The following is a 24,571-nucleotide window of genomic DNA, read 5'->3' as shown; positions in this document are numbered from 1 at the left end:
ATGAGATAAGCCTCTACATCCTTACATTTGTCCTCTAGCCATGCCTGCTCAGCCACTTTGCACTTCCTGTCCATCTCATTTTTGAGACGTTTGTATTCCTTTTTGCCTGCTTCATTTACTGCATTTTTATATTTTCTCCTTTCATCAATTAAATTCAATATTTCTTCTGTCACCCAAGGATTTCTATTAGTCCTCGTCTTTTTACCTATTGATCCTCTGCTGCCTTCACTATTTCATCCCTCAAAGCTACCCATTCTTCTTCTACTGTATTTCTTTTCCCCATTCCTGTCAATTGTTCCCTTATGCTCTCCCTGAAACTCTGTACAACCTGTGGTTGAGTCAGTTTATCCAGGTCCCGTCTCTTTAAATTCACACCTTTTTGCAGTGTCTTCAATTTTAATCTACAGGTCATAACCAATAGATTGTGGTCAGAGTCCACATATACCCCTGGAAAGTCTTACAATTTAAAACCTGGTTCCTAAATCTCTGTCTTACCATTATATAATCTATCTGAAACCTGTCAATATCTCCAGGCTTCTTACATGTATACAATAACGGGCATAAAGTCTAACAATCAAGGAAGTAAAGAACCACTAGGATCGGGCGTGGAAGCAAGGTCAAGTGCTGGTAGAAGTAACAAAACACCTTACTTCTAATGAATTTATTAAAATTAGCTAAAATACAATATACAATCTGCCAAGATAATGAATATAGGGAGAACCAAACCTTAAGAAACTAGTTCAACAATTTAACATTTTACCACGCAACATAGTACTGCGTATGCCTTAAGGGCTGCATTCGCAAAGAAAGCCGAAGGGCCAAACTAACAAGATAAGAAAATCTTTAAAATATCAACTGGAAACTTAAGAGCCAGGTAATAAATGAAATTAAACAAACAAATTCTGCAATAAGTAAATAATGGCCAGTAATTTATCAGTAAGCCGGCCTTAGGGCCCCAGTACACTAACAAGGGAGGTTAAGTATTAAAACTGGATTTCAAAGCCTTAAGAGCTGTAGAGCTTCAAAAAGAGAGGCCTGAAGGGCCAATTCATCAAGGTACTTAATAAACATCTCAGCCTGAAGGGCTGGCCTATGGTTAAGGTTAGGCAAGTTCTCAAAAATAGAAGGCAAATCAACAAATTTATCAGTAATCGAGCCTTAAGGGCCACAGTACATTTAGAATCGACATTAAGCATTAAGAACTATCATACAGCGAAGCAATTCCCTAAAACGTAGCAACCTTACATAAATCAATTGATACTATCCAGATAAAACCTAGGGACAGGAATACATGCATATAATTCTAAAAGGTAAACTAGCATAAAATCTAAATTTAAAATGCCAACAACCGCACACCAATATGGCTAGCAAATTTACAAAAGTTTAACCACAGTTACTGAGTCTGAAATACAAGCAGCTGCACGGCTACCAATCAGTCATCGTGCCCCAATATCATGATTTACAATCTTCAGGTAGTACGAAACATGAAAAATACAAGGCGAGCCCCAAAGAGGAATTAAATTATGCTCTTCAGTTACAAATCATTAAACGGCAGCGTAAGATTGCCACATTTCACAAACTGGCGTAAAATCCACCGGCTCAACTGACACTGTTCATATAGGCAAACATACAAATCAAATTCTCTTACCCTGTAAAATTTTCAGTCTAAAAGGGGGCTGATAATAACATTTAAGGTGTGCACAGTCACGTACTTCACAAATTTCTTTTCTTTCTCTCATACATAGAACACGTAGGCTTGGAACTGACTACCAAATTGGTCACAAGAATCAATAGACAGCCACCAATACACCAGTACCTAATTAGACAGTCTCCTAGTGTGACATGACAAAGCAACAGTTCCCCTGTAATTGCTTTTGATTCAACATGTTCTACTATCCTCGTTGTACAGCATCGACCATGGCCGGAGTGCCTACTGCAAATTTTAACCAAGCAATTCACGCTCACGTCTACGCCTAACCGAGGAACCAGCCCAGCAGTACAAGAACAACCTAAACACTCGAAGTCAAACTGGGCAAACGCAGTGCAGAACTAACATCCAACCTTTTCCTTCATAGGTTCAGAACCGGCGAGCTAAACCGGTGGACAGAAAACACACAATGTCGGCGGCAGCAACGTAAAGGAAGTCGCAAACACCGTCCTAATACAAGGCAATAGCAAGTCAAAAGCACAACGGCAATAGCGAAATATACTCAACTTCAGTCCCGGGCGAAAACCTGCCGCCCTCAGTGCTCAAAACATTCCCGGAGCAACCGTCCTCGGCGACTCCCACTATTCTCCGGACAGCAACATCACAGCTCCTTATTTCAATTCTCTTCCGGCAAGAACAAGCATAATTGGAGCTAACGGCTTCTCCAAGTCAGACACGCTATGCCGTAGAACCTCGCGGTGGAATAAGCTGGCCGACACCACACAAACCACCCCAAGTAAGACAAACAATCACTTCCGGAGTCGATGGCATACTGCCACGCTTCACGATTCAGTCACTCCACTCCACCGACGCAGAGGGCGGGGCATGAGACAAGGAGAACAGAAGGCGCCGCCACGCGGAAAAGCGCCGGCGGGAAGCCGTCGTAACTAGGGCGCGTGTTTAAACGAGACGGGCAGAAGCACGTTTAAACGCAGTCTTCCTGGTCGTTGTTCTTAGATTATGTCTACAAGAGTCTCAGATGTTGAAATAAATGTCAGCAATGATGGTTACACCTCAGGGAAGCAATTCTTAGTACACTGCATCGTCGCTGTTCCACAAATGCTTAACATTATCTTTTGTGTAAATGTGAAGGTCTTTGAAAGTGGTGTTGCCGCTTACCCACTCGTTTCTATTCCCAATGCTCGCGCAGAGACATACTTTCTCGTCACCAGAGACGATATAGAATAGAAATGATCGGTACTGTTAGCGAGTCGATTGATTACGAGCAAGCGGAGCTACGTATGTGGCCACCCACTGATTCTTGTGATTTTGGCTTAGAACATGCGATACCCATACACCTGACTTTTGAACCATCACCATTGCATGAAAATGTCGCACGATGTTGGAATGATTACAGTTCATCACATCTGCCAGGTCTCGTGTACACTGCTGTGGATCATTGTGGATTAATCCGTTTAAACAACCTTCATTAAACTCTGAAGGTCTTTCTGAACGTGGACAGTCACTAATATCAAAACGATCCTTCTTAGAAAGAGAAAAGCATTTTGTTGCCATGTTATGTCCAGTGGCATTATACCAATACACAGCTTCATTCTGATGAAGACATCCTTAGAGGTATCGAAACCAGTTCATGGCGGCAAACTGTTATTTGCAACCAGTTGCATGTGATTCCTATGCTGAAATTAATATACGATTGCAGATAAACAGCCACGTTTAAAACTGACAGAAAAAAGTCGAAAATGCTCCGATTCTCCAACTTGGCACCCCATTTTCTACCGTCCACAACTCCACTCTCTATCTGAAAATCACAAAATGATAATATTTAAACTCAAATAGGAACAGTGAACTACAAATAAAAAATTACAGTCGGTAAATAACCCCATACCTACTAGAATAGCAAAATACAAAATAAACGCTACGAACTTTTTCACCTACATAATATTACTTCCATTTATCATTATTATTACCATACATCATATGCCTACGATTGTAGTAATATTAGCGGCATACAAAAAAAAAAAAAAAAAAAACGAACTGGAGGCTATAAAACGAAAATCGCTGAAGGGATCGTAATCCGATAGCCTATGGAAGTACGTACGGTTCCAAGCGAGCGCTGAGTCCCAGAATTCGCTGCTAGAGGGGCGTGGGCGAATTCCAACGTGACGACAGAGCGACTGGGTGCAAGTGCCGACTGGCCTCTCCCCTCACGTGGAGAACACAGCAAGGGTCATAAACCAATTTCACAGAAACTTCGTTCATTGGAAGAGGGATGAAAATAAGCGAAAATGTGATTCGGCTTATCCGTAGATACTCGAAGGTTTCTGAGAAAACGGAGGTCAAAGTTTTCGAGGTACTTTACGTGTCTGTTAGCGTGTAAACAAGTCAGTCGAAGCTGTGCCAAAGTGTGTCGCGGATTCATACTTTTGCACCCCTTGTACGAAACCCGATCATTACTTTTACTGTTTTTTTTCATTCATCTACCTATGTCCATGGAAGATGTTACCCAATGTACAATGAAGCGCCAAAGTAACTGATATAGGTATGGGTATTCAAATACAGAGATATACAAACAGGCAGAATACGGCGCTGCGGCTGGCAACGCTTATTTAAGACAAAGGTCTGGCGCAGTTGTTAGATCGGTTTCTGCGGCTACAATGGCAGATTATCAAGACTTATGCTAGTTTGAACGTGGTGTTACAGTCAGCTCACGAGCGATGGGACACAACATCTTCGAGGTAGCAATGAAGTGGAGATTTTCCCGTACGAGTGTATCGTAAATATCATTCATCCGGTAAGACATCAAATCTTCGACATAACTGCGGCCGGAAAAAGATCCTGCAAGAATGGGACCAACGATGGCTGAAGAAAACCTTTCAACGTGACAGAAGTGCAACCCTTCCGCAGACTGCTACAGATTCCTGTGCTGGACTATCAACAAGTGCCAGCGTAGCGTGCGGACCATTCAACGAAACATCATCGAAATGGGCCTTCGGAGACGAAGGCCCACTCGTGTACCCTTGACGACTGCACGACACGAAGTTTTACGCCTCGCCTGGGCCCGTCGACACCGTCATTGGACTGTTCATGATTGGAAACATGTTGCCTGGTTGCACGAGTCTCGTCTCAAATTGTATCGAGCGGATGGACGTGTACAGGTGTGGAGACAATCTCATTAATCCATGGACTCTGCGTGTGAGCAGGGTACTGTTCAAGCTGTAGGAGGCTTTTAATGGTGTGGGGAGTGTGCAGTTGGAGTAGTATGGGAATCCTGATACGTCTAGCTACGAGTCTGATAGGTGACACGTACACCTGCATCCATTCATGTTCATTGTGCATTCCGACGGACTTTGACAATTCCAGCAGGATAAAGCGACACCTCACACGTCCCGAATCGACACGGAGTGGCTCTTCTGAGCTTTAAACGCTTCCGCTGCCACCAAACTCCCCAGACATAAACATTACTACGAAGAAATTTCGCTGTGGCAAACATGCCTTCACGCGATTTTCGTGGTGTCCAGAATTTCTATGTTTTCGAATGTTTTTACGAGAGAGGTCGTCGAAGGGAATGCATCAATTCTTTGTAAAGAATAAACATAAGAACAAAATATAAGAATTAATATAATAATGATAAAAGAAGAATATGAGACTTTAAAAATATTGTAACCCTTGAATATATTAATTACATACATATCCTAGATATTATGCAATAAACGTTTGACACGTATTGAAACCCAGTTGTAATATTACAGTTAATAAAACACCCGTATATCACGTAACTTGATAAGAGATTTTCATGTAGTATCCTTCTAGAACATGGGTAGATAAAAGACAAGAAAAAAATAAAATAAATACAAACAATAATCGGGATTCGACTAGCGGGACTGTACCAAAATTTCAGGTAGCAACATCGTGCTCTAATAGATATTAGGTCGAATACTTTAACCGTCGCTTTCTCAGAAATGGTCGAGACACATATTCGCTTGAAACGTCCTGGCAAATTAAAACTGTGTGCCGGACCGAGACTCGAGCTCGGGACCTTTGCCTTTCGCAGGCAAGTGCCGAGGACGGGGCGTGAATCGTGTTTGGGTAGCTCAGATGGTAGAGCACTTGCTCACGAAAGGCAAAGGTCCCGAGCTCGAGTCTCGGTCCGGCACTCAGTTTTAATCTGCCAGGCAGTTTCATATCAGCGCACACTCCGCTGCAGAGTGAAAATCTCATTCTCGAAACATATTCGCTTGTTTTAACTCCTCTTCCACCGAGTGAAATCTCTGTGATATGTGGTTGCGACACTTGCCGTGTTCTGCTCATGAGTGCAGAGGCCGATCGACGCCTGCACCCAGTCGCTGCTGACAACTTGAGAAATGTAGACTGAAAATGGTTCAAATGGCTCTGAGCACTATGGGAATTAACATCTATGGTCATCAGTCCCCTAGAACTTAGAACTACTTAAACCTAACTGACCTAAGGACATCACACAACGCCCAGTCATCACGAGGCAGAGAAAATCCCTCACCCCGACGGGAATCGAACCCGGAAACTCGGGCGCGGGAAGCGAGAACGCTACCGCACGTGCTTCTGTGACACTCTAGCGGCGAGTTTGGAGCCTCAACGCTCTTATAGCGACCTCCCTTCTTCCATGGACAATGGCACTACGACCCCTTCAGCGGCTCTCATTTTAAAGCCTCCGGCTCGTTTCTTGTCGACTGACTCTGTCAATAACATTCTTATTATTTTTTTCCGAACTTATTCCGTATCTCCACGGGGCAGCCTTGTGAATCCGGATTTGGCAACGTTGGGGGTAGAGGGTTTATTTGTTTTGTTTTGGGACGTAAAAACAACTAGGGTCATACGCGTCCACGTCAGAACTGTAAAACACGAAGACGAAGAGAAGAGTTTCAAACGACTACATGTTAATCCCAGTCGACGGAAGAGAAGACAACTGGAAACAGGAACATGGAGAGAGGTGGAAGAGAAGACAGCTAAAAACAGGGACATGGAGAAAGGTCTATAAATTTCGCCATAGAGGAACGGAGGTCATGAACTAAAATGGCCTTCGCCGTATTGCTATGATGGATAAAAAGTAAAACGCGGTCGTCACCCGTGCGTCGTTCGCTAAAACGCCCGATAACAACGGAAAACACTAACGAGAACGTGAGTGGTTAAAGAAAGGGCCTTCTGGCAGGAAATGGAGGACCGTCAAAGGTTGAGTGCATTGACTACAAACTGATGGGAGAGCGCCAGTTTACATATTCCGATGTCTAAAAAGATAGTGCCCGATACGCAACTTAGCTAAACTGATCTCACGGCGAGAGTGCCGAGAGGAAGTCGTCCGAGCCGCAGGGAGAGGCTTAATGACCCGGAGCTTGTTTCCGTGAGGGGAGGACCAGTGGCGATGCCAAAGTGACACCACCTGCTGACAGACGGCAACACGGAGATCATCGGATGGAACGTACGAACTAGCGGGCTGAGATACGAGGACTGCAGCCTTGGCAGCAGAGTCAGCGGCCTCGTTTCCTGTCAGACCGACGTGACCAGGAACCCACATGAACATCACAGTCGCTCAAGGGTGAGCAAGTGATAGCTTTCCTGGATCCGTTGCACATTGGGATGGACGGTATACTGCACACGGAGGCTTTGAAGGGCACGGAGAGAGTCGAGTAGATGACACAATAGAATAGCCTGTGCCGCAGGATGTAATGCATGGTTTGATACAGGGCGAAGAGCTCTGCAATAACTACTGAGCAGTGTTCCGGAAGCCGATAGCGGAAAAAGGCGGTGGCAATGACGAGGGTACGCCCGACACCACGGTCAGTCTGAGAGCCATCAGTGTAGAGGATGGCTTGGTGCCCTTCCTGTCGCCACATATTCCTCCCAGGGACGAAATTGTGGAGACCTTCTATCTCCGTCTACTGCTATCCCATGTGAATGTTTGGAAGGGTTTTCGAAAGGTTTCCGAGTCGTGTAACTGATGTGCAACGTAGGTACCAGCACGTTATTCATCTATATGGATGTGAGAAACCGCCTAAAAGCCAAACAACATCTACAATTTCCGGCATACCGTCCTTCGTCGCTAATCCATTGGGCGGAGTCGGTCCAAGTATGTTCACCTCCCCGAATCACTGGAGCGACGTCCTAAAGCGTGCTTCAACCACAGTAATTTATTTATGTCTGTAGGGTGTTTATAAATACTGGCGCTGCTTGAGCCCGTGTAGACGGAAAGCTATTTATCATATGGGTACCCGACTTTATAGGTGTGATGTTCAGACTGCGATGCAGGAATTGCATTGTTGGGACTGTTAGTGTCATGATTTGTCGTTAGGCGCCGGTGGGACTGTAATACAAGCATCAGTGTGGATTACAGTTGCAGACGTCAACGTGGGTCTGGACATGGCGAGCAAGGATTTACTCGTATTAAATACTGCACCAGGGAGTGAGGGCGCTTCAGGTGGCATATCGTGAGTTTTTATAATGATATTTCACGAGGACACGCTGAACCACTTGATAGTATACCCACAACTGTCTTGTAATCATTAACAGTGGGATGTGCTTTCCTTGATCACCGCTGTATTTTTTTATTGTAACGCGACACGTGTTTCTGGTAATGGCGACGGGAGGCCGAGTGCAACAATATCGTGGTCGACTTGTAAAGCTGCTTTACATCATCATCATCATCATTTAAGACTCATTATGCCTTTCAGCGTACAGTCTGGAGCATAGCCCACTTATAAAATTCCTCCACGATCCACTTTTCAGTGCTAACATTGGTGCCTCTTCTGATGTTAAACCTATTACTTCAAAATCATTCTTAACAGAATCCAGGTACCATCTCCTTGGTCTTCCCCGACTCCTCCTACATTCTACTGCAGAACCCATGACTCTCTTGGGTAACCTTGTTTCTCCCATCCGTGTAACATGACCCCACCATCTAAGCCTGTTCGTCCTGACTGCTACATCTATAGAGTTCATTCCCAGGTTTTCTTTAATTTCCTGATTGTGGACACCATCCTGCCATTGTTCCCATCTACTAGTACCTGCAATCATCCTAGCTACTTTCATATCCGTAACCTCAAACTTATTGATAAGGTAACCTGAATCCACCCAGCTTTCGCTCCCATACAAAAAGTTGGTCGAAAGATCGAACGGTGCACAGATAGCTTAGTCTTGGTACTGACTTCCTTCTTGCAGAAGAGAGTAGATCGTAGCTGAGCGCTCACTGCATTAGCAATGCTACACCTCGCTTCCAGTTCTTTCACTATGTTGCCATCTTGTGAGAATATGCATCCTGAATACTTGAAACCGTTCACCTGATCTTACTTTGTTCCTCCTATTTGGCACTGAATCCGTTTATATTTCTTTCCCACTGGCATTACTTTCGTTTTGGAGATGTTGATCTTCATACCATAGTCCTTATATTTCTGATCTAGCTCTGAAATACACTCCTGGAAATGGAAAAAAGAACACATTGACACCGGTGTGTCAGACCCACCATACTTGCTCCGGACACTGCGAGAGGGCTGTACAAGCAGTGATCACACGCACGGCACAGCGGACGCACCAGGAACCGCGGTGTTGGCCGTCGAATGGCGCTAGCTGCGCAGCATTTGTGCACCGCCGCCGTCAGTGTCAGCCAGTTTGCCGTGGCATACGGAGCGCCATCGCAGTCTTTAACACTGGTAGCATGCCGCGACAGCGTGGACGTGAACCGTATGTGCAGTTGACGGACTTTGAGCGAGGGCGTATAGTGGGCATGCGGGAGGCCGGGTGGACGTACCGCCGAATTGCTCAACACGTGGGGCGTGAGGTCTCCACAGTACATCGATGTTGTCGCCAGTGGTCGGCGGAAGGTGCACGTGCCCGTCGACCTGGGACCGGACCGCAGCGACGCACGGATGCACGCCAAGACCGTAGGATCCTACGCAGTGCCCTAGGGGACCGCACCGCCACTTCCCAGCAAATTAGGGACACTGTTGCTCCTGGGGTATAGGCGAGGACCATTCGCAACCGTCTCCATGAAGCTGGGCTACGGTCCGCACACCGTTAGGCCGTCTTCCGCTCACGCCCCAACATCGTGCAGCCCGCCTCCAGTGGTGTCGCGACAGGCGTGAATGGAGGGACGAATGGAGACGTGTCGTCTTCAGCGATGAGAGTCGCTTCTGCCTTGGTGCCAATGATGGTCGTATGCGTGTTTGGCGCCGTGCAGGTGAGCGCCACAATCAGGACTGCATACGACCAAGGCACACAGGGCCAACACCCGGCATCATGGTGTGGGGAGCGATTTCCTACACTGGCCATACACCTCTGGTGATCGTCGATGGGACACTGAATAGTGCACGGTACATCCAAACCGTCATCGAACCCATCGTTCTACCATTCCTAGACCGGCAAGGGAACTTACTGTTCCAACAGGACAATGCACGTCCTCATGTATCCCGTGCCACCCAACGTGATCTAGAAGGTGTAAGTCAACTACCCTGGCCAGCAAGATCTCCGGATCTGTCCCCCATTGAGCATGTTTGGGGCTGGATGAAGCGTCATCTCACGCAGTGTGCACGTCCAGCACGAACGCTGGTCCAACTGAGGCGCCAGGTGGAAATGGCATGGCAAGGCGTTCCACAGGAGTACATCCAGCATCTCTACGATCATCTCCATGGGAGAATAGCAGCCTGAATTGCTGCGAAAGGTGGATATACACTGTACTAGTGCCGACATTGTGCATGCTCTGTTGCCTGTGTCTATGTGCCTGTGGTTCTGTCAGTGTGACATGTGATGTATCTGACCCCAGGAATGTGTCAATAAAGTTTCCCCTTGCTGGGACAATGAATTCACGGTGTTCTTATTTCAATTTCCAGGAGTGTATTACTCTGCAAACCTTCAATCGAATCTGTCATCACAACTAAGTCATCCACATATGAAAGACTGCTTATTTTGTGTTCATATATCTTAATCTCACCCAGCCAGTCTATTGTTTTCAACATATGATCCATAAATAATATGAACAACAGTGGCGACAGGTTGCAGCCTTGTCTTACCCCTGAAACTACTCTGAACCATGAACTCAATTTACCGTCAACTCTAACTGCTGCCTGACTATCCATATAAAGACCTTTAATTGCTTGCAAAAGTTTACCTCCTATTCCATAATCTCGTAGAACAGACAATAACTTCCTCCTAGGAACACGGTCATATGCCTTTTCTAGATCTATAAAGCATAGATGCAATTCCCTGTTCCGCTCATAACACTTCTCCATTATTTGGCGTAAGCTAAAGATCTGGTCCTGACAACCTCTAAGAGGCCTAAACTCACACTGATTTTCATCCAATTGGTCCTCAACTAATACTCGCACTTTCCTTTCAACAATACCACAGAATATTTTACCCACAACGCTGATTACAGAGATACCTCTGTAGTTGTTACAATCTTTTCTGTTTCCATGTTTAAAGATTGGTGTGATTACTGCTTTTGTCCAGTCTGATGGAACCTGTACCGACTCCCAGGCCATTTCAATTATCCTGTGTAGCCATTTAAGACCTGACAGTCCACCGTATTTGATGAGTTCCAACTTAATTTAATCCACCCCAGCTGCTTTATTTCACTGCAATCTATTGACCATTTTCTCCACTTCCCCAAATGTGATCCTCTTTCCATCATCATTCCTATCCCATTCTACCTCGAAATCTGAAACATTGTTGATCGTATTTTCACCTACATTGAGCAACTCTTCACAATATTCCCTCCATCTGCCCAAGGCATCCACAGGATTCACCAGCAGTTTTCCTGATCTGTCATTTCCTTCTTACCTCCCTTTCGAAGACTGCTAATTACACTCCAGAATGGTTTTCCAGCAGCTTGACCCATAGTCTCCAACCTTTTTCCAAAGTCTTCCCAAGATTTCTTCTTGGATGCTGCAATTATCTGTCTGGCTTTGTTTCTTTCTTCAACATAACTTTCTCTGTCTACCTGAGTTCTAGTATGTAGCCATTTTTGATACGCTTTCTTTTTCCTTTTACTGGCTGCCTTGACTGTGTCATTCCACCAAGCTGTTTGCTTCTTCCTACTTTTACACACTACTGTTCCAAGAAATTCTTTAGCCACTTCTAGTACTGTGTCCCTGTACCTTGTCCATTCCTTTTCCAATGACTGTAATTGACTACATTCAACTAACTGGTACCTTTCTGAGATCGCTGTTATGTACTTGTGCCTGATTTCCTTATCCTTAAGTTTCTCCACTCTTATCCTTCTACATATGGACGTGACCACCTGCACTTTCGGCCTCACAATCCCAATTTCACTGCAGATTAAATAATGATCAGTGTCATCAAAGAATCCCCTGAATACACGTGTGTCCCTCACAGCCTTCCTGAATTCCTGATCTGTTATTATATAGTCAATGACAGATCTGGTTCCCCTTCCTTCCCAAATATACCGGTGAATGTTCTTATGTTTAAAAAAGGAGTTTGTGATTACTAAGCCCATACTGGCACAGAAATCCAAGAGTTTTTTCCCGTTCCTGTTGGCCTCCATATCCTCTCCAAATATACCCATAACTTTTTCATGCCCTTCTGTTCGATTTCCAATCCTGACATTAAAATCACTCATGAGCAGAACACTGTCCTTGTCCTTCACTCTAAAAACTACATCACTGAGTGCCTCATAAAAACTATCCATCTTATCTTGATCTATCCCTTCACAATGCGAATAAACGGACACAATCCTAATTTTCTTGCTAGACACTGTGAAATCTATCCACATCAGTCGTTCGTTTACATACCTTATTGTAACTAAGCTGGGTTCCATTTCTTTCCTGATGTACAGCCCTACACCCCATTGTGCTATTCCTGCTTTGGCTCCTGACAGGTAGACCTTGAATTCTCCCACTTCCTCTTCTTTCTCACGCCTTACCCGAATGTCACTAACAGCTAAAACGTCCAGCCCCAGCCTCTGCCAGCTCTACCTTCTTCCCAGGGTAGCCCCCATTGATAATAATAGCTCCCCATCTCGTTACCATTTGTTTGCCAAGTCGTATCTTAGGAGTCGCTGGTTTGTCAGTTAGAGGTGGGACTCCGTCACCTCCAAAGGTCCGAGGCATTTTGCTCTGATTGTTGCCAGCATCATATTAAAATACCAGGGAAGCAGGCTGCTAGCCTTACTTGCCCTGAGTCCCATTGGGTATTACCCCTAACGGTTGAGGGACTAACCGGTGGATTTGGTAGTCTTTGCCGTATGAGCACAAAGGCGACCACGACTCAGAATATGTCCGAGATGCCCAGCCTTATTACAAAGTAACTGGTATCCCGACTTTCGGGACCACTTACTTGGCCACTCATACGTTGCCCGTGGTTCATGAACTAGGACATGACTACAGGAACCCACACCATGAACCACAAAAAAAAAACACCGACAGTCCTGCTGCTCTTAGCGAGTATCGACGCATTAAAGGAATAGTGAAATGTCGTCTTTCGACAACGTCGTTAAAAAACATAATCCGGACCTTCGAATTAGAGATCGTGACAAAGTGCGTGGCCACCAAGATCACTAGACTTGGTGATCTGTGATTTCTGGCTGTGTGTTTACCTGAAGGACGGGGTTTGTGAACAGGACGCCAACACATGTTGGAGGTCAAAGATGAACAAGGCGAGGGAGGTAGCTAACATCCCACCTCAGATGTTTCGGGCAGCAGTAAAGCAATCTCTAGTGCGGTTCCAGGCTGTCGTGGATGCAGATAGTCGTCACATTGAACAACGTTTGTAACCAGGGACATAAACGTGGTACGTAATTAACAAATATTGGCCTCTCATGCCAAAATTGAAATGTGTTCCTTTCAATGGTGTATTTGTTACTTCTCATGCGGATGTCCTTACAAAACTTTCCAAAAAGTTTCATGGTTCTACGAACACTGGTTTTTTATGGGGTGACATCTCAAGTAGCAAAGTATAGTTATTACCACCCTGCAAATCGGTGTAAGATATCCAAGGGAATGTAATTGAGAAAAACATAGTATCTCAGAGGCATTCTTCCAGAAATTTGAGAAGAATATGTGTCATACAGTCCATCTAAGATCTATATCAGCAACGATCTCTTTCCCAACATTGGCAGCGCCATATAAAATCGAAGTGTCTAGTCACCATTATCAATGTCGCACTGGCACTAAAACAGTGAAGAAAGGTCTTCCAGACCATGGCTATGCAGGCGCGTGAACCAGCGGAAAGCTCTTTCTTCCAGTCGTTTCTTTTTATGCTTTGGAAGTCAGTACTTCGGAAATTGCCAAGAGTTATTGTCTATCGAATGCGCCAGCGGCTAACGATAAATGCCGAAGGTGCGGCTATATGACGATCACAAGACTCTGGTGGCGAATTATGACAAATGTGTAGTGCGTTGTCAGGGGAACATAGTTTATTGTTTTCGTTATCAATAGCAGTGAGTGAAAGTGTTGCTGTTTCGAGTGCCGATAGGCCCACATGGCAAAATCTAATTCCTCGTTTACGTTGAGCGAAAACTTACACTTCTTCCAATACCAATATTTTCATAACTTGAGACTGAGTGGAAAAATTGACCATCGTGATACTCTCTCGATATTTCTGACTGGCAAGGTAAGAGTGTACCCGGGTGGTAGAAGAAGGAATTGCTGCTGAGCTTATACAAGACGAGAAATAGTGCGTAAAGAAGACGTCGCTGACGAGTAAAATAAATAAAATTACTACTTTCATTTGTAATTAATTGTAACACAGTAAACTTTCGTCTTTTGTTGCTCTAGTGAATGCGCAAACAGTATCCGTAACTCGCGCCACCAGAGTCATGTGTTCGACATTCGATATACATTGTCAAGGGCTCGGGTGCGTTCGATTGACAGTCATTCTTGAAAATTACTAGTGTTTCTGTTATTTCTCCCGTTTTGAAGATTGCCGATTGTACCGGCTGACTCACAAACCGTGTCGGATTTGTTGCTGACAGCAGGTGCGCCTTTACCTGGCTGAAACGACATCGGTCAGGCCGAAAGCTCAACCACGTGATTAGGTAATCACGAAAGTACCCAAAAGGTGTCCTGCGTTAAACATATCTCGTAACTTCTACCAATCCTTGCCTTTTGCAGAACTGTTCACTCTCTGAAAGTTAGCAGGGAAATTTGGAAACTGATGTACTTCTTAAAAAAAAAAAAAAAAAAAAAACCACGCTTCTACAGAAATGTTGTATGATGTTGTATGGGGCGAGGTGCTTCAGATCACAGCATCTTCTCAGAAAGGGGGTAGAATATGATATACCGGTACGGACAGCTAGAAATAAAGCTCATAATAGAGTTGGTGAAAGAAGTAACATAACTGATTAATCTTTCATTCGATGATTCTCATAATGACACAGTAACCAATTTTCATTATTTTAAAAACCTATGACGGCCGTCTACATGTTTTTCCTTACGTGATCCTGTCCATTATACTGCGGAATTATCGTGTACATGCAACATTTTAGAGCAATAATGGATACTGTTTTGCCACCACCTTAACACTTTACATGCTATCGTTTCCCAGTTACGCTCTGCGGACTACGAGGACATCGCTGGATTGTCTACAATATCAAATGACATATCTGGCTGTGCTGTCGCTTAGCAACGTTACACCGCCCAGTCAGTACAGAGGTATGCTGCGATGTCGCTTAGCAACGTTATACCGCCCAGTCAGCATAGAGGTATGCTGCGACCATTCTTTCTTTGAACACATCGCTGCCTACTTTTTCAAAGTGAATATCTTTGAAGTTACTGGTCACTTGCACTATCTGCAGGCTAGCATGCGAGTGGCGACGCCTGACCTTGAGGAGGTGTGATGTCCTACGTTCTGATGCAGCCGTCGGGTAAGAAGCTGTATGGTATCACTCTTAATTGTTGTAGTGTAGTCAAATGGTTCAAATGGCGCTGAGCACTATGGGACTTAACATCTGAGGTCATCAGCCCCCTAGAACTTAGAACTAATTAAGCCTAACTAACCAAGGACATCACACACATCCATGCAGTATTCGAACCTGCGGCCGTAGCGGTCGCGCGGTTCCAGACTGAAGCGCCTAGATCCAATCGGCATTAGTAATAGTATTTGTGCTACTGATAGCGATAATGGGTGGGATAGACACAAGGACGTAACTAGCTTATGACAGCCGTCCCACAAGGCCTGGACACATTTTAAGTGTGATGTAGTTTTGAAAAACGCGAAAAAAATGAGGAAAGGCAAAATCAAAGAACAGCAAGCGTCAAATGGGAGTCGATAGAAGAGGAAGGAGGATGGCATGGGTTGCAGAGGCTTGAAGCAGGAAGGAGACGAAGTTGTACGAAACGAAATTATGGCTATGATTCGGGTTTGGCTGTGCTGAATTCCGTAAGACTTAACCTTTCCTGGTGGAAAGTATTTTCCTGAAGTACGGGAACCATTGCCGTTGTGCCTAATTAGCCAACAGAACGAAAGTTTAAATCGAATTACAGATTTGTACTGAACTGCAATGAAATGAGAATGACAATTTTGTTGCAAGCAATGCGACATCGGTATATGTGTTGTAATGTGAACTGTACCACACAAACAGCATTTACTGAAATGTGTACGTTTTGCTTCATTGTAAAGTCGTCTTGATCCGAAACAAGTAAACCGGATGTAGGGTTTGAAGGTTTAATTAAAACAAGTAATTAAATAAATAAAAAGTTGTTGTTGTTGTTGTTGTCTTCAGTCCTGAAACTGGTTTGATGCAGCTCTCCATGCTACTCTATCCTGTGCAAGCTGCTTCATCTCCCAGTACCTACTGCAGCCTACATCCTTCTGAATGTGCTTAGTGTACTCATCTCTCGGTCTCCCTCTACGATTTTTACCCTCCACGCTGCCCTCCAATGCTAAATTTGTGATCCCTTGATGCCTCAAAATATGTCCTACCAACCGATCCCTTCTTCTAGTCAAGTTGTGCCACAAACTTCTCTTCTCCCCAATCCTATTCAATACCTCCTCATTAGTTACGTGCTCTATCCACCTTATCTTCAGTATTCTTCTGTAGCACCACATTTCGAAAGCTTCTATTCTCTTCTTGTCCGAACTAGTTATCGTCCATGTTTCACTTCCATACATGGCTACACTCCAAACAAATACTTTCAGAAACGACTTCCTGATACGTAAATCTATATTCGATGTTAACAAATTTCTCTTCTTCAGAAACGCTTTCCTTGCCATTGCCAGTCTACATTTTATATCCTCTCTACTTCGACCATCATCAGTTATTTTACTTCCTAAATAGCAAAACTCCTTTACTACTTTAAGTGTCTCATTTCCTAATCTAATTCCCTCAGCATCACCCGACTTAATTTGACTACATTCCATTATCCTCGTTTTGCTTTTGTTAATGTTCATCTTATATCCTCCTTTCAAGACACTGTCCATTCCGTTCAACTGCTCTTCCAAGTCCTTTGCCGTCTCTGACAGAATTACAATGTCATCGGCGAACCTCAAAGTTTTTATTTCGTCTCCATGAATTTTAATACCTACTCCAAATTTTTCTTTTGTTTCCTTTACTGCTTGCTCAATATACAGATTGAATAACATCGGGGAGAGGCTACAACCCTGTCTCACTCTTTTCCCAACCACTGCTTCCCTTTCATGCCCCTCGACTCTTATGACTGCCATCTGGTTTCTGTACAAATTATAAATAGCCTTTCGCTCCCTGTATTTTACCCCTGCCACCTTTAGAATTTGAAAGAGTGTATTCCAGTCAACATTCTCAAAAGCTTTCTCTAAGTCTACAAGTGCTAGAAACGTAGGTTTGCCTTTTCTTAATCTTTCTTCTAAGATAAGTCGTAAGGTCAGTATTACCTCACGTGTTCCAACATTTCGACGGAATCCAAACTGATCCTCCCCGAGGTCTGCATCTACCAGTTTTTCCATTCGTCTGTAAAGAATTCGCGTTAGTATTTTGCAGCCGTGGCATATTAAACTGATAGTTCGGTAATTTTCACATCTGTCAGCACCTGCTTTCTTTGGGATTGGAATTATTATATTCTTCTTGAAGTCTGAGGGTATTTCGCCTGTCTCATACATCTTGCTCACCAGTTGGTAGAGTTTTGTCAGGACTGGTTGTCCCAAGGCCGTCAGTAGTTCTAATGGACTGTTGTCTACTCCGGGGGCCTTGTTTCGACTCAGGTCTTTCAGTGCTCTGTCAAACTCTTCACGCAGTATCGTATCTCCCATTTCGTCTTCATCTACATCCTCTTCCATTTCCATAATATTGTCCTCGAGTACATCACCCTTGTATAAACCTTCTACATACTCCTTCCACCTTTCTGCCTTCCCTTCTTTGCTTAGAACTGGGCTGCCATCTGAGCTCTTGACATTCATACACGTGGTTCTCTTCTTTCCAAAGGTCTCTTTAATTTTCCTGTAGGCAGTATCTATCTTACCCCTAATGAGATAAGCTTCCACATCCTTACATTTGTCCTCTAGCCATCCCTGTTTAGCCATTTTGCACTTCCTGTCAATCTCATTTTTGAGACGTTTGTATTCCTTTTTGCCTGCTTCATTTACTGCATTTTTATATTTTCTCCTTTCATCAATTAATTTCAATATTTCTTCTGTTACCCAGGGATTTCTAGCAGCCCTCGTCTTTGTACCTACTTTATCCTCTGCTGCCTTCACTACTACATCCCTCAGAGCTATCCATTCTTCTTCTACTGTATTTCTTTCCCCTATTCCTGTCAATTGTTCCCTTATGCTCTCCCTGAAACTCTGTACAACCTCTGTTTCTTTCAGTTTATCCAGGTCCCATCTCCTTAATTTCCCACATTTTTGCAGTTTCTTCAGTTTTAATCTACAGGTCATAACCAATATATTGTGGTCAGAGTCCACATCTGCCCCTGGAAATGTCTTACAACTTAAAACCTGGTTCCTAAATCTGTGTCTTACCATTATATAATCTATCTGATACCTTTTAGTATCTCCAGGGTTCTTCCACGTATACAACCTTCTTTCATACGGAAAATGTTCTAAGTGCCATTACTTTCACAGAATCCGTCCTACGGTGTTCTCGTTACTCTGTTGCGTATCTCTAATCTTGTTTGAAGTGTCAGATTACAGAGAGAATGTACTGACATTCATTACTAGATAGCGTATAGTCTTCGTGCTAAGTAGTGCTTCCCAATGAAGTTCCAAGTGCCGATCAAGATTCCGCTCCTTTTAGCCTAGGACGGTTTGAAGAGATAATACTCGAGTTTTTGGTGAGTGTGCACAGCGTTTTATAGCTACGACAGAAAATTTGAAATTACAGGGAAACAAAGAAAGGTAAGCAAGCCCTTTGTCCGGGAAGATTTACGCAAGATTGTTGAGTTAGCTAAAGCTATGAACTCATTTCAAGTAATTCCATGTAGTTCCAGAGCAAGAAGTTGACTTCTACGAATCTGAAGAGTTGGTGCAAGCGTGTAACATCTCTAAATGCATTACAATCAGAGTGATTCTTAATCGTCCATCTCAAATAGCTATGCAAACATGTTAGATTGTAACAGAAGAATGGAGAAATGTTATTGTTTTAAAAGAGAAAAGAAAGTGGCAGATTTATGCCATGACGAACAGAAAGACCTATTTGCAGTGTTGAAATTTCTTCCTTGAGAAAACATAGAGTTTTACAGTAAACTTCGCGACTTATGAGCTCAAGAAAGTTGTTTAAGAAACATAATGTAGCACTGAGATTTTTTTCTTGAATTTAAGTTTGTTGTTCTTCGGAGCAAAAGTGATGTAAATGAGAAATGGTTTTTGTTGATTACAGTCCTACAATTTAATATATGACAGCAGTTTTTCAATACTTGCATTGTCATAAATAAAACATGGAGCATTAAACAAATACTTTCGCATTTGCACTAAGAACCAGTTGATTCTCTGGTATGGCATCTTCTGTTTTTTTTTTTAGATACACTTAATGTATGTACAAAAGGAAATACATTATTATCTAATTCTCTTGACAAATTTGAGATTTGTCACTTACAACATTTCAAACTGCAATTCTTTAAATGGTGAGATGTTACCGGGGACTGTAGAGAGAGCAGAAAGTCTAAGTTTACCATAGTTACCACAGTCACGCCACAGTCACGCTAACTTAATGGCTTAGCCCTTTGGATTTACGAAACGTGATTATCAAGTGTATCCACGTGGTCTTAAGGTCAGTAACAAAGCAACAAGATAATGTCTCGCGAAAGTTAACGGATCCAAAAATACTCACTTTATTCGCGAAATACTGAATGGAGTACAAGACTCGCAGAAGGAAAAACAAATGCACGAAAAGCGGCTGAATTTGCTTAACGTTATTTTCAAGTGTCTCCCAGTGCATGAGACCTAACTAACAAACAAAAACTGGGGTGCTGAGTCCAACAAAGATCAACATTCAATGAATTTTACACTCAGTATAAAATTTTACACCCAGTATAAAAAATTGGGCTAAGAATAAGTGGACGAACAAGAAATTTCTGATGCTCTCAAGTTTACTGGATTCCTGACTTCATACACGCATCGCAACTTAGCCTGAATCTGTGAGAACTAGGAACACACGCTTACCCATCGACGGTAGGAACACTACTCCACTACCGAAGTGTGCCTCTGTCCTTCGTTCAAAGTGGAGACACGACTGTGTGGGGACGAAACTTGGCTCTCGCCATTCTGACCAATGCGACCACGCAAAATGGCCGCGTGAATTATATTCTGTTCTGGCAAGTAGCCCGAATGCATCGAAATGGCTTGTGATTCGCCAAAATTTAGGCAGGACGACCTCTTTGCGTCACCAAACGTGCATTAGAGGCAGGTTTCAAAGGTTGGTACTACTACTTGGGAAATGAAATAAAGGGACTTCTTTGGTCTCCACGAGGAAATCAGATGAACAAGCTATGCTTCCAAGCTAAATGGTCTTGGAGGGAAAAGGACCCCATTATGGTTAATTGAGAGATAGTGCAGTTTTAAGAGAATGAAAAAGAAATATCTTCCTTTCATCCTTTTTCACTAAACAGTGTGCTTTTTAGTGTAGAAAATTGAGGACCACAGGGCATGGCAATGCCACGTCAAGAAAATTATAAAGACACCGTGCGTTCGCACAAGAAGGTCAATGGCCGGGAAGCCATATTTTAACTTAGGCGCACTCGAATGTAGTGGTATGGACATGTTGGGAATGTGGGTCTCACGGGGAGCGTGCAAGGGATAAGTCCCTGCAGTCGCGCTATCCTCTGTGCCCTCGGTGGCTCAGATAGATAGAGCGTCTGCCATGTAAGCAGGAGATCCCGGGTTCGAGTCCCGGTCGGGGCACGCCTTTTCAACATGTCCCTAATGAAGTACATCAACGCCTGTTTGCAACTAGGGTGTGCATTTAATTATCATTTCACTTCTAGCAAAGCTGCATGGTCATCTACGGAACTGTTCTTTCGGGAACAGATACTATCGTCATGTATAGCTTACGGCAAATAATGGAGAAGTGTTACGAGTGGAACAGGGATTTGTATGTATGCTTTGTAGATCTAGAAAAGGCATATGACCGGGTTCCTAGATGGGAGTTATTGTCTGTTCTACGAGATTATTGAATAGGAGGCAAACTTTTGCAAGCAATTAAAGGCCTTTACATAGATAGTCAGGCAGCAGTTAGAGTTGACGGAAAATTGAGTTCATGCTTCAGAGTAGTTTCAGGGGTAAGACAAGGCTGCAACCTGTCTCCACTGTTGTTCATATTATTTATGGATCATACGTTGGAAACAATAAACTGGCTGGGTGAGATTAAGATATGTGAACACAAAATAAGCAGTCTCGCATATGCGGATGACTTAGTTGTGATAGCAGATTCGATTGAAAGTTTGCAAAGTAATATTTCAGAGCTAGATCAGATATGTAAGGACTATGGTATGAAGATTAACATCTCCAAAACGAAAGTAATGGCAGTGGGAAAGATATATAAATGGATTGAGTGCCAAATAGGAGGAACAAAGTTAGAACAGGTGAGCGGTTTCAAGTATTTAGGATGCATATTCTCACAGGATGGCAACATAGTGAAAGAACTGGAAGCGAGGTGTAGCAAAGCTAATGCAGTGAGCGCTCAGCTACGATCTACTCTCTTCTGCAAGAAGGAAGTCAGTACCAACACTAAGTTATCTGTGCACCGTTTAATCGTTCGACCAACTTTGTTGTATGGGAGCGAAAGCTGGGTGGATTCAGCTTACCTTATCAATAAGGTTGAGCTTAAGGATATGAAAGTAGCTAGGATGATTGCTGGTACTAGTAGATGGGAACAATGACAGGAGGGTGTCCACAATAAAGAAATAAAAGAAAAAACTGGGAATGAACTCTATAGATGTAGCAGTCAGGGCGAACAGGCTTAGATGGTGGGGTCATGTAACCCTCATGGGAGAAGCAAGGTTACCCAAGAGACTCATGGGTTCAGCAGTAGAGGGCAGGAGGAGTCGGGGTAGACCAAGGAGAAGGTACCTGGATTCGGTTCAGAATGATTTTGAAGTAATAGGCTTAACATCAGAAGAGGCATGAATGTTAGCACTGAATAGGGGATCATGGAGGAATTTTATAAGGGGGACTGCGCTCCAGACTGAACGCTGAAAGGCATAATCAGTCTTAAATGATGATGATGATTGTGATTAATCTGCAAAGCATCCACTTTTGGAATGACGGATACAAAAGAGAATAGAAGGACGAGAGGTCAGTGTTCACTGTCCCGTCGTCGACAAGGTCATTAGAGAAGGGGTACATTTCCGGAGTAGGGAAGGATAGAGGAAGAAATCGACAGTATCTTTTTCAAAGGATCCGCCGCTGCACTTGCCGCAATTGATCAGTCGAAACCACTGAAAACCAAAATCTGGATGGCCGGTCTGGAAATATAAACCGTCGTCCTCAATGCGAGCGCCACGTCTTACCACTGCGCCATCTCGTTCTGTTCGATGAACAGAAGCCTTCAAGATGAGATGGCCGAGACGTTGTGCAGGAGCACCACGTTCGCCGTTGTTTACCGTTACTTGAATGTAGGTCACCTCCACGCTCAGTGTCTCACTGGCCGATACGCAATAGGAGCGATAAGACGTGGGTGCATCAAGTGCGTGTTTTCACGAGCTCGGTAGTAAATGGCGGGTAATTCTGGAGCTGCGGCAGGCAAGTTGCCTCCTACTGGCGCCGTACTGATATCCTGGCGCCGGTCCAAGGACTGGCGAGCTCAGGGAGTGTCTCACCCTGGCTGCTGCGCTTGCTCTGAGCAAGTGAACGGCAGGCGGTCATCTTACACATCGGCTGCTCAAGCCACAGCGGCAGGAAGAGAGTCACTGCTTGAGCAAATGACCACGCCACGGACTACACGTCAATAAATGCGGAGACTGTTACGTCTACTTCTCGGTGCTTCCGTGGCGTCACGTGAAGTGACTCAGTCTCAATACAAGCACTCTTAGCAATGTGCGGCACATGGGACGTTACGCTGCAAAATACTCCGCGTATTTACTCGTGAATGTTTACTGGGTGCTCGAATTAATTCTCTGCACTGCTACAACGATAAATAGGTCTAAATAAGGGTCGCTAGATTTGCTTTCACCCGCTAGACGACGTTAAAATGTTCACTGCTCCCATATCACTAATAAATGTCTTGGGCACCGACCGAGGTGGCGCAGTGGATAGCACACTGGACTCACATTCGGAAGAACGAAGATCCAAACCACAGTCCGGCCATCCTGATTTAGGTTTTCCTTGATTACCCTAAATCGCTTCAGTCAAATGCCGGGATGGTTCCTCTGAAAGCGCTCGGCCGATTTCCTTTCCCATCCCTTCCTAATCCGAGCTTGTTCTCCGTCTTTAATGATATCGTTGTCGATGGAATGTTAAACACTAATCTCCTCTTCCTCCTACCATGGGCATTTCAATGTAAAGGTGACAGATAAAAAAGGTAAATAATCTGTTTATTACTTCAAAAGTAACAGCCGTACCTGATAATACATTTATCCCACTGTGAAATAATGCATTCATGGAAAAATGTTTGCGGTTGCCTACGGAACTATGATTGTGCCCAGGCGTGCAGTTCTTTGTACGCAGCAAATCGACGGTCACTAGAGATTTTCTTTAGGGCTCCGGAAACATGGAAATGGCGTGAACAGATATCGGGACTGTATGAAGCACATGTACGGGCCTCCCAGCCAAACGTATGCATCGTAATCGAAATAATCTTGGAAATATGTGGTCGGACATTGTCCTGCAACAGAGCGATGCCATTCGTCACCATTCCCAGGCGTTTGGACTTGATGGTGCGCTTGAATTTTTGCAAAGTGTCTACATATTGCTGTGCTTTAATTGTGATGCTGTCTTCCAGAAATTCAATGAGCAGTGGGCCCTTGCAGTCATCAACACTTTCTCGGAGCTGGCGTGTATGTTGTTTGAAGTAAGCTACAGAAGTTTTTCTGGGAAGCCCTCACACATAATTCATAGAGTCCCTCTCTCTCCCCATGCGATTCCCATATTTTTGGAATCCTGAACGAAGACATTCGTGGCGGTCGGTTTGCTTCGGACGAAAATGTGCTCGTCTGGGTACATAATGATTTCTTAGGAAAACGCACACATCTTTCCATTGAGGCACTGACTTTCTTCTCTCACAGTCGGATAACTTTATTAACAGCTATGGCTATTGCTTTCAAAATAATAAACTGTTTACCTAATGAAGCAACAAGTATACTGTTACAAGTTACTTTCTTTCGCATCCACAATGTGTTTCAAAGATTTAAACCTGCATTATCAGGTGGATTTATACAAATATAACTGCCACGTTACACTCATCACCAAATACCTACCCTCCAGATACATCGATACCCCGCACGCACCACCACCACCTCCCCTCCCCCATATTAAAGAACTAGTAAAGGTTTTGTGTGGGCGAGGGTAGAAATGTGCGAA

The 24,571-nt window shown here is 43.9% G+C and overlaps 1 non-coding gene across 1 annotated transcript; it reads left to right on the top strand.

Annotated features, from left to right (window-relative positions):
- The first annotated feature begins 20,881 nt into the window (after positions 1–20,881).
- Positions 20,882–20,956, top strand: Trnat-ugu (transfer RNA threonine (anticodon UGU)). Its single transcript has one exon. It is a non-coding gene; the product is annotated as a tRNA-Thr (tRNA).
- Positions 20,957–24,571: the final 3,615 nt, after the last annotated feature.

The sequence above is a fragment of the Schistocerca gregaria genome, chromosome 3 (assembly GCF_023897955.1).
Source record: "Schistocerca gregaria isolate iqSchGreg1 chromosome 3, iqSchGreg1.2, whole genome shotgun sequence".
Lineage (NCBI taxonomy): Eukaryota > Metazoa > Arthropoda > Insecta > Orthoptera > Acrididae > Schistocerca > Schistocerca gregaria.
The sequence above is the reverse complement of the archived record's forward strand: the minus strand, read 5'-3'. Positions and strand labels throughout refer to the sequence as shown.